A 17,391-nucleotide genomic window follows, 5' to 3' on the forward strand; every position below is an offset into this window, starting at 1 on the left:
TGGGACGCCACGCGACCGTATGCCGGTTTCTCTCTATAACCTCCTGTCTGGCGGTACCTTGGGACGCTGGGTACTGTTGGCGCCACTGGTATATAGTGGGTGCATCAAATGATTTTCAGAACTGTGTTTTAAAAATAAAATGTTTGGAAACTGAATTGGAATTAAAGATATAATTGTTACCGCTTCTGGTATTTAATTGATGTCTTGGTTTCGGGGAATATGGATAAAGGGTTTTGTGGAATTGTTTTAAAAGGGGAACCTTTCCAACTGAGAGAATTGTAAGGGTTTTGAGAGAAAATATTATTTCCAAATAATTATTATTTATACTTATTACTGTGATAATATATGGTATAGTAGTAGGGTCGCTCACTGAGATGATTAGCATCTCACACTCTTAAATTCCGTTCCTCTAGGTACCAGGTTGTCGGTGTTCATTCGGAGCGGACTCGATCTTCATCGCTGTTTTACTTCGTGAAGTACCCTGTTATTCTTTTATTGCAGTTGTAATATTTCTTTCACTCTTGATTTATTTTGCACTGGATTACTGTATTTATTTTTTTAAGTACTGCAATTTGTGGAACCAATTTGTAGTTTGTGGGAGGAATAAGGGGATATTTTTGAAGTGTGTTTTCAGTGCAGGTAAATTTGTGGTAAGTAAATCCCTTAGGGGAGGTGCTGCCGGATTTTCCGTTGGAAGGTTCGGTGGTATTTCCCTGGGATCAGGGCTGTCTAGGGTTCCGGAGGAGGAATTCTGGACGGGTCCTGACAGTTGGTATCAGAGCTCTAGGTTCTAGTATTCCAAAGGGACTGTGCATTGTTGTGTGTCCCATCCATGTCTAGTCTCTCGTTTTACCCGCGTGGAAGCGTTCTTTCTGTTTGTCTCGAAGTAAATTCGTTGCCCGAGTTTGAATAACTCTAATCTTCGAGGGTGTCAATTAGGATCATCTAGCCTAACGGGGACTTCCTATGGCCTAGTCGATGGTCGAGGATGCCTTTTCTTTTTGAAGGTCAAGCTTATCATCGTGAATGGTATCCGTTTCGTTCATGGAGGAGAAGGATGATTGCCTAAGGATGTGTGTCGATTGATTTCAAGGCGTCAAAATATTTTCCCGGTCGATTATCAAAATTTAAATGCTTTTCAAAGTGGTATTTGAAATTAAAGGTGTTTTATTCAAGTATTTTTGGTTTGTGCTCGTACATGTATCTGTATGTTATATTGTTGATATTATACTGCACCATATGGAGGCGGCGAACCAATGTGGTCCATGTAGAGCTAGCCCCATGATCATGTTGCCTACGAGCCCGGGGAATTGGACGGCCAATATAGGCAACCACCCTGGTTTGTATTGGTAGCAGAGTGTCGGCGACAGTTGGAATCATGGATTACGTAACATGTAGAAGGTGTTGTACGTACCTCCATTACAAGCGTGCATATTTTATTTTATGCTATGAATTTTAAGGGTTAAGTATCGCCAGTCGAGAATCAAAAGCAGGGTATCGTTGAGTTCAAAAAGGAGATCTTAAAGGAAGCACGCGATTCAAAGTATGCGATACACCCCAAGGGTACCAAGACGTATGGAATGCTCACTGGATGACATGGTGGTTTGGCACGATAAAGGAAGTTGCAAGATCCGAATAAAGGTACTTAGGTCACCGATAAGTAAAAGTAGGGAGATGTAAACATGGATTTCGTGCTTAAACTATCGTTCACAAAGAGAAGGTACGACAGCGTTTAGAGAATCAAGCAAGCTCCGGATAGCGACTAAAGTTCTACTTGGTGGTTGATGAGGTTAATGAGATGAGGATGATTCCTTAGGCATGGTTGGATGTTTAAGCATGGTTATTTTTCATTCTAGAAGCTAAGATCTTGATATCTTATTTCCTTGGAGATTTAAGGTTCGTATTGGTGGTGCTTTATCGATTCAAGGTGGTTGATATTGTTGGTGATAATTTACAATGATAAGGAGTATGATTTTTGGGACGGAGTTAGAATTTAAGAAGTGTGGAATACTTTATTGGGTTAAGGATCTAGTGATTTGTTCATAGTATTGGTGGTGATGCTAGAATTAAGATTTAAATTTCTTATTGCTTGAGGTGTGGATTCATGGAATTTATTTGAAATAAGGGAAACTTAGGGTTTTCAAGAATGATATTTGGATGTTGAGAATTTTATTCATGACCTTGATGAATTTAGTTAAAAGAAAGATGGATGTTTGTCGAGGTTAAGACTATTGGTTAATCAATGAGGAGCAAGGGTTTTATAATTGTAAGTACTAGGAGGGTAATCAAGGACAAGTGAATTAATCTCAACCTTAACTTGGTGATACCAGTATTTGAGGAAATTAGACTTAAGTTCTAATCTTACCTTTTGAATTGCTGATCGAGTTACGAGAGTTGGTTGTTGGTTTAAGGATGCATGCTTCAGAAGCACTTTATGGTTAGCGTTCGATTATGACCAAGATGACATTATTGGTGGATTGGTATGAAGAGAGAAGTGGCAGACTTCGTATCAAAGTGTTTGCTTTGTCAACAAGTGAAAGCAGAAAGACAGAAGCCTTCGGGACTACTCCAACCTTTACCGATTCCCGTGTGGAAGTGGGAAGAACTCAACATGGACTTCGTATTCAAGCTTCCTTCCACACCTAGAAGGTACGACGGCATTTGGGTAATCATTGATCGTCTCACCAAGTCGGCACACTTCCTACCGGTGCGAGAACGTTTTTCACCCGAGAAGTTAGCCCAGTTGTTCGTGCAAGGCATACGTGGGATCAGTTCAAGATGGCCTTCTCTACTGAGTTTTGTCCTCCTGCCTACCGTGAAGCAAGAAGGAGAGAGTTCGAGGAACTACGACAGGGGAACATGACGGTGACAGAGTACGAGAGGAGATTCCGAGAACTATCAGAATTCTACATGCACCTAATTCCCGACGATCACACGAAGAAGGTGAGGTTCATAGACGGATTGAAAGAGAGTATCGGCTACACCCTTTCTGGATCAGTACATCCCACCTATTCGTCCGCCAGGGATGCAGCGCTCGAGCTAGAGAGACAGGAGGAGATACACAGACCCTCAAGGCGCAGATCTTTCGAAGGTTCGTATAGCGGAGTACCTCGACAGGGGGCAGCTAAGAAAGGCCATAGCTCAGGCTCAGACAGTGATGGGTTAAGCCCACGAGGCAGATTCCAGAGGAGAGATAGTTATCGCATGCCCCAGCCAGCTCGCCATTCAATCAGTGTGGATGCAAGCTTGTATCAGCAGTCACGCATTAGTTCTCCGCGGATTTGTCCACTTTGTAGGGGGAATCATTCTGGGCAATGTCAGATGGATTGGTTATGCTTTCGGTGTGGGCAGCCAGGTCACATAAGGAGGGATTGCCCTTATGGTAGTGGCAGTGTGCTAGAAGCAGGTCGACGGACACAGCATACAGGGGTATTTCCAGGACAGAGTTCCCAGGGGAGTCAGCCAGTAGGAGTTTCTTCGGGATCAGTTCAGCCGTCTACAGGATCGAGTCGAGGTAGAGGAAGGAGACCCTAGCAGACAAGTCAAGGCCGGGTGTTTGCTATGACGCAGTAGGGAGCCCGGACTACGCCCGACGATTTTACAGGAGAATCCTTGTGGCCTAGCCAGTTAATCAAGGAATGTTTCTTCTGCATCGAAGATCAAGTGATGGAAGCGGACCTGATCCTGTTGGATCTATCCGGACTTGAAGTAAGTTTTGGGCATGGATTGGTTGGCAAGGAACCACTAAGTCGAGGAAGCGACGTGGGAGCCCGAAGCGCAGGTGCGTGATCAGAATCCTCATTTGTTCCAGTGACGTGCGGAAATTTCGAGGACGAAATTTTTGTAAGGGGGGAAGGCTGTAACACCCCGTCCCAAATCGCACCGGAATCCGTGCACGTTGACCGACGTTGACCGTTGACCAAAGGGGTCAAAAGTTGACTTTTTGACTCGGTGGGAATTTCGAGTTGACCAGGGTACCGTGGCGAAGTGCATGACGCCCTGAGTTCGTAGACTAGTAGCACGTCGAAAACGGAGCTACGGTTTGAAAGTTATGGGCAAAACAAGTTGAAGTGTAAACTGTCTAAAAGGTGCCGGGAGTTGACTTTTTCTTGTGATGTAATTGTGAGTTGACTCTTGTATGGTTGTAAAGTACTCGTCGATACGAGTTCATAGACTAGCGGCACGCTTAAATCGGACATGTGGTTAAAAAGTTATGGACGTTTGAAGTTTACCGGATACCGTATTATTTTAATGTTTTTGGGTCGTGAACAGTGAAATGCCACGTGTCAGCTTCTGAGTGGTCCACGTGACATGAACAGTGTCACGCAGGGTTTTAATTTTGAAAAAACTCTCGGGGAAGAGAGAGAAAGAGAGAGAAGAGAGAGAGGAGAGAGAAAGAGAGAGAGAGGACCCGCCGGCCGCCGGTCATTTTCATGTTTTTCCGGCCTAGTTACTGTACACGCGCCGGCCAGCCAGATTGCCCACCTCATTTCCGGCAAAACCTCCAAATTTCACGGCGAACGGCCGCCGGACGCGCCCGAATCGGACGTCCGAAGTTTGGCGGCGATTTTTCCACCTCCACCGCCGGCCACCGCGAATCGGCACTATTCCGGCCGATATACAGTACACGCGCCATACACCCAGCATCCTCTCCTCAAGTTCGGCCTACCCACCAAAAATCACGGCCATCGGACCACCGACGCGCCGGGATCGGAGCGTTTTCCGGTGAGGGGTCGAAAATCTTCAAACGGTGATTTCTCCGCCGTCCAACCTCCGTTTTGCTCACCGTCGGTCCCGTTGGATTGCTCTCCTCACGATCTACAAATCTGCAAAATTTCACAGCAAACGGCCACCGTCGGAAATTACTGTTCCGGTGACGGTTGCCGGTGACGTGGCGGCCCGCCGGAAATTACTGTTCCGGCGAGTACCCGAAAATTCCGGCCAGCTCCAGTCCGCAGTGTTCGACCTCCTGAACCCAAATCCGACTTCCGTTTCCACCAATTCGCGACGGTTTGGGAGAATTGCAGAGCCGAAACCCGAAAAGCTTCCCGATAAAATTCCGACCCCGTCGGGTACGATCATCGGAAATTAAGACCGGATCTGTGATTAGCATCACTCGAGCTTCGATTCGGAGCACCGGTGAGTCGTAGAATTGATCCCGTAGTGGATCATGGGTTAATTGCGTGCTCCAGGTGAGTGACCCACCTTCAAATTAATTTTGGGGAATTTAATTGATGAATATATTATGTGTGAATTAAATATTTGGAATTTAATTTCTATGTGCCAAATATTTATTGGATTTATTGTAGAATTATTTATGAATTTATTGGATTTAAGAAAATGTGAATTCTACAAATTTATGCCGTGTGGAATTATTTTATGGTTTTGAGGATTTTGAAATTGGTGTGGTTTTAATGGTAAATTGGGCACGATTTGATTTTCAAATATTTCAAGGAAAATATTTGGTTATGTTGGTGATTTCAATTTTTATGAAATATGCCCATAAAATATTATGGGATTTGATTATGATATTTCGAGAAATTATTTATGCTTGGAAAAAATGTGGATATTTGAATTGATGGATTTGGGAGTTGGTGGATTTGAAAATCATGGAATTTATGGTATGGATTATAAGGAAATTGTGGAGAATTTCCCGGTTCAAGCGGATGGATTATGCCCGCTATGCTTATGAAAAATGTGAAAATTGTTTTATGATTTAAATTTATGGATTTTATAATTTTTAGATGCACCGTGCACGTACTGGTGTTCTGATTATGTGATATGGTATATGTGATATGGTTAGTGTGCACACGGTTGTGATTAGCGCGCAGGTGGGTGTGATTAGCGCGCAGGTGATGTGATTAGCGCGCAGGTGGGTGTGAGTAGCGCCCGGTTGATATTATGAGGGTGTCCTGTGGATGCCATCGGAGAGGGCGGCCACCCCCCTTTGGCCGGGACACCAGGTTAGCAGCGGCGCAGTGGGACGCCACGCGACCGTATGCCGGTTTCTCTCTATAACCTCCTGTCTGGCGGTACCTTGGGACGCTGGGTACTGTTGGCGCCACTGGTATATAGTGGGTGCATCAAATGATTTTCAGAACTGTGTTTTAAAAATAAAATGTTTGGAAACTGAATTGGAATTAAAGATATAATTGTTACCGCTTCTGGTATTTAATTGATGTCTTGGTTTCGGGGAATATGGATAAAGGGTTTTGTGGAATTGTTTTAAAAGGGGAACCTTTCCAACTGAGAGAATTGTAAGGGTTTTGAGAGAAAATATTATTTCCAAATAATTATTATTTATACTTATTACTGTGATAATATATGGTATAGTAGTAGGGTCGCTCACTGAGATGATTAGCATCTCACACTCTTAAATTCCGTTCCTCTAGGTACCAGGTTGTCGGTGTTCATTCGGAGCGGACTCGATCTTCATCGCTGTTTTACTTCGTGAAGTACCCTGTTATTCTTTTATTGCAGTTGTAATATTTCTTTCACTCTTGATTTATTTTGCACTGGATTACTGTATTTATTTTTTTAAGTACTGCAATTTGTGGAACCAATTTGTAGTTTGTGGGAGGAATAAGGGGATATTTTTGAAGTGTGTTTTCAGTGCAGGTAAATTTGTGGTAAGTAAATCCCTTAGGGGAGGTGCTGCCGGATTTTCCGTTGGAAGGTTCGGTGGTATTTCCCTGGGATCAGGGCTGTCTAGGGTTCCGGAGGAGGAATTCTGGACGGGTCCTGACACTATATACCAATGGTGTCCTACGGTGCCCAGCATCCCAAAGCACCATCTGACGGGGAGGTTAAAGAGAGAAATCAGCATAAGGTCGCGTGGCGTCCCACAACGTCGCTGCTTAAACCGTCATCCAGGCCATGGAGGGGGGTAGCTATGGCCAATATCAAACTTGCCTGCCCTCGGTCCGATGGCAATTCACGGGAGACATTACAACCTGCACGCTAATCACATCCACATCCACAACTACAAAACACTAGTACGTGTATGGTGCATCTGAAAACTATAAAAAATTTTTTATAGTATTATTAAAATAATAAGTTTCGATAAAATAAGATAAAATCAAATTTATGAATAATAATTTAATTTAATTAATTAATTAATTAATGCATAAATATATTTTTTGGAAATACTAAATTTTAAATAAATATTTTTCTTCAAATCCATGAAATCAATTTTCACCAAAACAATATAAAAATTCTTACATAATTTAAATCACATAATATATTTTTGTTGTTACGATAATTTAACACAATTAATTCCTCAACTTTCAGATCAATTCAAAACAAATATCATTTAATCCACATATAATTTTACAACTTCACATATAAATAAGTATACAAAAATATATTCTAACAGATACCATAATCTCACAATAAAATTAACAATAATTTAATAATAATTTAATAGTGGCTTAAAACTACAACTTCCTAAACTTTCGAAAATATTATTTCAAAGCCATACTTATTCAATTCAGCATGCATCTGGCATCTCCAATATAAATCATTATTTAAATACTACACATATACATTTTTCAGACTACCACATTAAATAATAATATTTGATGCACAAATGGCATCTTTCAAAATACCCTATCATAATTCACAAACGAGGTACCTATAAGAAGCTAAAGAGACGAGAAATACGTTACCGACTCCCGATGGGCTCAAATCGACCGGCGGTTACCGGAAAATGGACAAAAAGATTTGGTCAAAGTTCAACTTCTTATATCTCTCAAACAACAAGGAATTAAGCTGAATGGATCTCAAAATTGAGCTCAGAGGGTTCGAAAATAGTAGAAAGGAGTATCAATTTGGCCGGGTGATGGTCGGATCACCGGTAAACCAACTTGCCATCACAAACGATGGAGGCCTGATCCTGGTGCATCCGGCGACGTTTGGCCTTGTCCTTCCGGTTACCGACCAGGTTTTCCACCAGCTTTCTACCTGTCCAATGCATGTGTCTGTTCGGCGGCTGGAAGAGATGCAACAAGGAGAGACCGATGGGAGGAAGAAGAAGGAAGAAGAAAGAAGAAAAAGAAAAGAAGAAGAAGAGGAGGGGGCCCCATGGGGGGTATTTTTCCCATGTGAGGAAAGAAAGAAAATATATAGAAAAAGAAAAAGAAAATTAAAAAAATATAAATAAATAAACAAATAATATTAAAATAATACGGTATTCGAAAAAGTTTACAGGTCCATAACTTTAAAACCACATGTCTGAATCGGGCGTACTGCTAGTCTACAAACTCGTATCAACGAGTACTTCACAACCATGTATGAGTCAAAACTCAATTTCATAAAAATAAAAAGTCAACTCGGGCACCCTCAAACAGTTCAGACATCAACTTGTTGTACTCATAACTTTCAAACCGTAGCTCCATTTTTTACTTGCTACTAGTCTACGGACTTGGATCTATGCGTACTTCGAAATGGTGCCTCAGTCAATCTAGAATTCTTACCGAGTCAAAAAGTCAAAATTTGATCCTTCTCGGTCAACGACAACCCACTTGAGAAATTTCCGATATACTTCAGGACGGGATGTTACATAAACCCCCTCTTTTGTGGCTATCGAATCCCCAATTAAATTTTCCAATATTAACTAGGGCCTAGGTTGTGTCAATCTAGTGACCAATTCACCAAATTAAACATTCCCAAGTATAAAATAGTGAATCTACCCAATACCCAAGCAAATTCCCAAATGCAAGAGTATATTGAATAATAAATACAAGATCCACACAAGCAAATTGGATAAAATGAAAATTAAAATTCAACCCATTAATTAAATATCATCCAAGTAGAGGTTCCATCAAAATCCTAGATAGAAATTTAGCTACACATGTTCTTTGTAAATACCATAACAAAAATCAAAGAAAAATCCATAACGGAAGACATAATATTCACCAAAATATTCAAAAATAAATCCAATACAAATTAGAGAAAAAAGGATGGAGAGGAAAAACTAAATAGTTGAAGAATCTTGATGTTTCAATGTCTTGAATAACTTCAATCACATTCAATCCAAGCTTTCTCTCACTAGTTCTTCTTCTTTGCTCTCTAAAATCTTCCTTGGTAAATGTGCCTCCCTTTTCACCTCCTCCAAATGATGGCTGCTCCTTTCATTAAACACTAGCCAAGATTGAAGATCCACCCTTCTTTTTTGATCAAAAACCCTCACCATTTAACACCTCATCATCCAATTTTTATCCACCAAAAAATACTAAAATTGTAAAAAAATAATGTGGCGTGGAGCTTAAGGGCATACGCCATTTTGGCGTGGCTTCACGCTACTGTCTCTATGAAGAAAGGTTACTGTTAGCATGGACTCAAGCGTGAACTATGGCATGGAGGCTAGTTTGGCATGGAGGATGGTCTTGGCATGGAGTGGGCTGGTTTTTGTGTGGACCATGGCGTTGAGCAACGGTACACGCTATTTTGGAGTGGAGCCTTTCCATTTTTTGCCAAAATTGCTCTAAAGTTGCCATTTTCCTCAATACTATGCCATTATCTCCAATCTAAAGCTTTCTTTCAAGATTTTCAACAAAAAGCATTAGAAACAAAATAAAGCTTGAGTTTTTAAGCCATTAATCAAGCATTATAGGCTAAATAAGTGAGTAAAAATCTCACTTATCGTCTGACATGTTCCAAATCTTTGGCTCAATATGCTTTCAAGAATAGCCTTTGACAAGGACGGTTACGGCAACTACTTTTATAATAGTACATGGTGTCAGGACCCATCCAAGATCTCTTGCCGGAACCCTAGACAAGCTCTGATATCAGGAAAACTCTACCGGACCCTCCAATGGAAAGTCCGACAAAACCCCCCCTAAAGGTTGAACTTACCATAAATTCCCTGCACAAAAAAAACACACTTCTATATACACCACCTTATTCCTCCCATCTCACTACAATTTCTTTACACAAGTTGCAGCACTTCAAGAAATTAAATAGGGGACTAATGTAGTATTTAATAAAATATATCCAATATAGTATACAAAGCATCATAGGGTACAATTAAGTATGAAAGTTATACAACAAAGGATGAAAAGAAATATTACAAATAGAAATAAATGAAAAGAAAGAGAACTCCTCAAAATACGACAGCAATGAAGGTCAAGCTCCCTCCGAACGAACGTCTACCAATTCTTGTACCTAGGGGAACAAATTTAAAAAACATGAACTACTAATCATCTCAGTGAGTGACCCCATCTACTATATGATGAATTAATAATAATAATAATAAAATATAACGAAGTTGTTTATTTTATATTAAGTACAATATAATTAATAGTAATAATTTAAAAAATAATTTTCTCTCAAAACCTTCACACTTCACTTCGTTGGAAAAGTTTCCATTTTTAAAACATTTTCACGGAACCCATTATTGTAACCCCAAAATCGAGAAATTTATTAAATAAATAATTAAATAATCGAAATACGAATAAAATACAATAAAATAAATTTAAAATACTTGCATTAGAGAAATGTAACATAAAAATGAAATTCAATATATAATTTCTAAAATATGATTTAATAATTCAATATAAACAGTGTCAAACCATAATTTACATAATTGCAAACAACCATGTAAAATAAGTAGTAAAAATATTATAAAATTCATTTTGGAATATTCAACCAATCTATATAAAAAGAAATAGCAAGATGCATTTTAAAAACATTGATTTAAAATAATAATATGAATAAACACATTTTAGAAAAAAACTAATTGGAAATAGGTGATAAAACAAATTAAATACATTTAATTTAAATACGACTTTAAAACTTTAGGATTTGAAATTTATATCTGAAAAATGCTTGATGCACCACATTATATACCAGTAATGCCCTATGTTATCCAGCATCTCGAGCACAGTCTGGCGGGAGGTTAAAGAGAGAAACTTGAATACGGTCGCTTCATCGTCCCCACAGCGCCACTGTTTAAACCATCATCTCGGCCATGGAAGGGGGACGGCTTATATACACTATCAAACTTGCCTGCCCTCGGTCCAATGGCAACTCACAGGAGACATTACAACTTGCGTGCTGATCCACATATACAGTACAGAACACCAGTACTGTATGAGTGCGTCTAAAACAAATAACCAAATTATTTTTAAAATAACAAGTTTTTCCAAAACTCACCATGGGAATTATACCACTTTTCAAATTCACAATCCCACATTTTTTTTAATATCACCAGCATAAATCCAACAATAATATATATGTAATTTTTTCCAAATCATAAAATCAATCAAATAATATTTTAAGTGCATAAATATATATTTTGAAGCCACCATAATTTAAACCAATTTTTTTTTTGAAATCTTTGAAATCAAATCATGCCAAAAATAATATTAAAATTCATCTAGAATTCAAGTACAATTAGTTTAATGAAACACCTTGATCAAGCGTAATAAATTCAATTAAATCACAATAATAATAATCAAGAATTTCTTTAATAAACCAAACCTTAATTTAGCATCAATAGGCATATATATATAAAAGAAATCACCAAAATTAAGAATACAAATTTACTACAATTATAAATAAATTCCACCACATAAAAATATTTTCTAAATATTAAATTAACACAAAAGAAATATAACTAATCACCCAAAAATAGTTTTAAAGGTGGATTACTCACCTCGAGTACGCAATTAAACCAAGATCCTCCATAGGATCAATTCTACAATTCACAGGTGTTCCTAGAACATTAACAATACACAAACCGATTAAATTAATATTTTAATCAGGTAAATTATACATGGTTACCCTGAGGATTTAACACAAACGTTAACCAAAATTTGTAAATAATATACCGAAACGAAGCTTACAACACGAGGATTAAGAATTAACCCTTACCTTCCGGAGATCGGACTTGAGGTGGCCGGAATCTCGTCGGGAATGTTTCGATATTTAGGTCCTTGGATCTCACAAACCGCCATGAATTGGAGGAAACTGACCTCCGATTTGGGTTTAGGGGGTTTGGATTAGTGGGAAAAGGTGGGCGGTGTGATCAGAAACTCGCCGAAATCAAGTTTCCGACGAGCCACAGTGGTCACCGAAAACCGTCACTGCCGGCGGCGCGACTGGTGGCCATTGGCAGTGGTTTTTGGCTGGCCAGCCAGTTTTTAGGTGGGCTTCAAGGTGGGATGGAGCGTGTATGGAAAGGGTGGCCGGAAAATGGCAAATCGGTGGTGGCCGGTGGTGGTGGTCTCTCCTCTCTCCTCCCCCTGGCCCACATGTGTTTTGGCCAAAATAAAAGTCACCTATGGGTGACACTGTTCACTCATGGAATTGGCTGAGAACATGACACATAGCATACACTGTTCACTAAATTTAAAAATATATTAAAATATTATGGTATTTAGAAAACTTTGCAGGTCCATAACTTTTCAAAGAAATGTCCAAATTAGGCATGCTGCTAGTCTATGAACTCGTATCGATGAGTACTTCACAACCATGCATGAGTCAAAGCTCAATTTTACAAAAATAAAAAGTCAACTCGGGCATCCTTGGACAATTTGGACCTCAACTTGTTTTGGTCATAACTTTCAAACTGTAACTCTGTTTTCGATGTGCTACTAGTCGATGGACTCGGGTCAATGCGTACTCTGTAACGGTGCCTTAGCTAATGCCAAATTCCATCCAGAATAAAAAGTCAAATTTTTGACCCACTTGGTCAACGATCAACCTCGGTCAACATGTAAAAATTCCGATGTACTTCAGGACGGGCTGTTACACATGGAAAATGATAAAAGGTGCTATGGTTGTCGCTCAAGGACATATTTATGGAACACTTTACAAGACTCATGTGAAAATTTGTGCAGATAGCCTCAACATTATAGAAGAGGTATCTCAAAATCTATGGTACCAAATACTCGGTTACATAAGTGAGAAAGGATTGTCTACCTTGACGAATAAGAAGCTTATCACTATTTCCAAGGATGCTATATTGGATCTTTGTAATCATTGTTTGTATGGTAAGCAACATAGAGTCTCATTTAAATCCTCTTCAATGAGAAGATTTGAATTGCTTAGTCTGTGCATTTTGATGTTTATGGACCTTTGGAAGAGGAATCTTTAGGTAGCAATGGATATTTTTTAACTTTTATAGATAATGCTTCTCAAAAGGTGTGGGTTATTTCCTGAAGATGACGGATCAAATTTTCGATCACTTCAAAAAGTTCCATGCCATGGTAAAGCGTGAGACACGAAAGAAGCTGAAATGTCTTCGCTCAGACGATGAAGCTGAGTATACTTCCTGAGAGTTTGATGCCTACTGTAGAGGATAGGGCATTCAGCATGAGAAGACAGTTCCTCGCACCCCACAACATAATGGTGTAGTCACGAGAATGAATCAAACGATTATGGAAAAGGTCAGAAGTATGATCAATATGGCTAAGCTAATAAAGTCATTATGAGGAGAAGTTGTTCTTGCTACCTGCTATCTGATTAACAGATTGCCATTAGTACCATTAAATTTTGAAACTCTGGATAAAGTGTGGTCTGATAAAAATTCTCATACTATCATTTAAGAGTATTTGGATATTTAACTTTTGCACATGTATCCAAGGAGCTTAGACAGAAGCTCGAAGCAAGGACTACTACATGCATCTTTATTAGATATGGAGATGAAGAATTTGGATAAGATTATGTGATCCAAAGGCAAATAAGGTTATCAAAAGTAGGGATGTAGTATTTTATGAAAACCAGACTATAAAAGACATTGAGAAGCCAATGAAGTCTTCTAGTACTAGTGCCTATGATTTTGTTCCTGATCCAGCACCAGCACAACCCACCATAGATGATGATGAGGTGCATAGAGAATTACTAGAAGGAGAACAAGAGAGAGAAGAGGATATTGGGTAGAGATATGCTCAACCACTAGAAGCTATAAGACCATCACAATAGTCAAATGATGATACACCTCTTCGAATATCTGAACGAGACTGTATTCTATCAAAGAGATATCTAGAATCTGAATATATTCTGCTTACTGAAAAGGGAGAACCAGAGAGTTTTCAGGAAGCTAATCCCCATCAAGACAGAGAAAAATGGCTACATGCAATGCAAGATGAGATGGAATCTTGGCAGAAGAACCATACTTATAAGTTGGTTGAGCTTTCAAAGGAAAAGAAGGCACTAAGGAATAAATGGGTGTTCAAGCTCAAGAAAGATGGCAATGGATGTGTGGTGAAGCACAAAGCCCGATTGGTCGTCAAAGGTTTCCTTCAGCAGAAAGGAATTGATTTGATGAGATTTTCTCACTAGTGGAGAAAATGACTTCGATACGAGTTATTGTTGGTTTAATAACCTATCTAGATCTAGAGTTTGAGCAGATGGATCTGAAAACAGCATTCCTTCATGGTGATCTACATGAGGAGATTTTTATGGAACAACCAGAAGGTTTTGAGGTTTCAGGCAAAGAGAACATCATTTGCAAGCAAAATAAAAGCTTGTATTGCCTGAAGTAAGCATCTCGATAGTGGTACAAAAAGTTTGACCCTTTTATATAAGAAGATTGATGCAGATCAGTGTGTTCATATTCAGAGATTTCTAAATGGAAACTTAATTGTACTTTTGCTATATGTTGATGACATGTTGATCGTTGGATAAGATGCAATGAAAATTAGTCAACTAAAGAAGGAACTTTCCAAGTCATTTGATATGAAGGACTTGGGACCAGCTCAACAGATTTTAGGAATGCAAATAGTCTGAGATAGGAAGAATCACACGTTATGGCTATCTCAGGAGAAGTACATCGAAAGAGTAATAAAGAGATTCGGCGTGGATAAGGCCAAACCAGTTAGCATTCCATTAGCAAACCATTTTAAGTTGAGTAAGAGATCATACCCTTTATCTAAAGTAAAGATAAAGGAGATGGCTTCACAGTCTTATTCTTCAACGGTGGGAAGTCTGATGTATGCAATGGTGTCTACCAGAGCAGACATTGCTCATGCAGTTGGTACCGTGAGCAAATTTCTTTCAAATCCTAGAAAGGAACACTAGGAAGCAGTCAAGTGAATTCTCAGGTATCTTAAGGGTATCCAAAGTATGCTTATGTTGTGGGAGAGGTAATCCTAGAAAATCTACTTCATGTTATATTTACACTTTTACTGGAGGAGCTATGTCACGGAAGTCAAGATTGCAAAAGTCTGTAGCTTTATCCATGACAGAAGCAGAGTACATTGCTACAGCGGAAGCCCATAAGGACATGATGTAGTTAAAGCATTTACTCCATAAACTGGGCATCAAGTAGAATGACTATAAGATACGTTGTGACAACTAGAGTGCTATGGATTTGAGCAAGAATTCAATGTATCATTTCCGAACAAAGCATATTGATATCCGCTATCATTGGATACACGATGTGACTGAGCATAAATTATTTAGATTTGTGAAGATTCATACAAAGGAGAATCCAGCAGATATGTTTACGAAAGTTGTCATGCCAAAAAAGTTGAAGCTGTGTATAGACATAGTTGGTTTAGACGGGGGGTGACCATCAAGTTTTTTGAAATGCCTAAGAAGGCTGGCCGATTAGGGTTTTCAACCCTAGAAAGCATTATAAATAGATACTTAAATGCAGTCTTATATCACATAACACACGTTACAGACAACATAGTTTTTGGAGACCTTAAGAGAGAGTTTTAGAGAAGTTTTTTATGTATAAATTTCATAGTAAATAATACAATTTTTCTTATCAATTTTTGTGCTTTTACCTCTCTTTATTTTTCTGTATTGGTTTTGTGCGTTTTTCATGATCAAAGGATCACAACGAAGAAAACCAAGTTCAGAGAGTGATAAAACAAAAGATATCTGCAAATTAAAGCTTCCTTAGTGAAGAATGGTAGATAAGGAATGATCAATATTGATATCATGACTATATAAAACTTGCTGAACAAAAACATATAACAATGAGTCAGTGGTCAATGCCCTCCGTGTGTCGACTCCTTTTTTTTTTTGGGATGAAAAGTCTACTAAAGGCTCCTTAAACTTAATTTTTCCTTTCACCTCATCATTTTCATAAGCTTCTTAATTTGGTTAATTTTAAGTCTTCATAAGGTTTCAAAGACAAGATTAATTAGTTACGCAACAAGTTTTTGATTTACCAAACGAAATGATCATTAATCTCAAAAAGTATAAAAACTCTGAAAAAAAAAAAAAAGAATCAAACTATGTAAGCTAGCTAACAAAAAAGACAATTAACAATACCTAGCTATCATTAAGATGACTTTAGTTACCTTGTTTTGATTTGGAAAAAGAAAAAAAAGAAACATATATATATATATAAAGAAAATGTATTAACACACAAGACAGACATTTTTTTTTTTTTTATGTACAAGTTGCCCTTCCCTAAGTCATCTGTCATATTCATGTCAATTCTTCGGTAAAAATAAATATATAGATATATATATATATATTCGTTTTCAGTAATTATATATGCATTAGTTTTGTTATATACCATTGAGGGTGGTAGAATATGGTGAAACTTGAAAATTGTGATTCGAGTTTTCCGTTATTATTGGATGTTCCCACCACATGGAAATCATGGATGGTCCCACCACATAATAACATCCCACCAGATGGCCTTTAGCCTAATGTTTATAATGTTAGCAAGATATATATATATATATATATATATATATTTTTTCAATTAATAATTTTGTTGTAGATTGTGGGTCGTTATCAAGATATATATAAATATATATATATATATATTTTTTTTCAGTTAATAATTTTGTTGTAGGTTGTGGGTCGTTAGCAAGATATATATATATATATATATTTTTTTTTTTCAGTTAATAATTTTGTTGTAGGTTGTGGGTGTTTTTATTTTTGTATTTTTATTTAATATAGCTTGTGTTTATCTACCTCAATTATAAATTTGGTAGTTGGAGGGTTATAACGTCCTTTCATGTTGCTTTTTTTTTTTTTTTTTTTGAGTCATATGATGCGTGATCTGACATTGGTAAACCAAGAAATGAAATTACTAGGCTGTTTCTTTTAAATTTACATTGCTTTTTAAAATGATGACGATTGAAGGCTAGAGTTTAAATTAATCAATTTAAAAATCAGACACATCTAGCTGAAGAACTATCAATTAATTAAGAGTTAGAAACCTTTGCAGAAACACATTTTAACACGTCATTTTCATGCAAAAACCAAAGATTTTAACTTTATATAACTTGTCTCATTAAGCAGGATCACTAGATTATCTATAAGAAGATCAGATAATACATTTTTAACTCAAGCATATATATATATATATAAATACAACCAAAATTCTGCAAAATGCAAGTTGCAAAAGAGAGTATATTAACTCCTACAAATACAAATTAACTTGCCAAAAAAAAAGAAAAATGTACGTGCGAT

Source organism: Ziziphus jujuba, chromosome 6, assembly GCF_031755915.1.
Source record: "Ziziphus jujuba cultivar Dongzao chromosome 6, ASM3175591v1".
In the NCBI taxonomy this organism is placed as follows: domain Eukaryota; kingdom Viridiplantae; phylum Streptophyta; class Magnoliopsida; order Rosales; family Rhamnaceae; genus Ziziphus; species Ziziphus jujuba.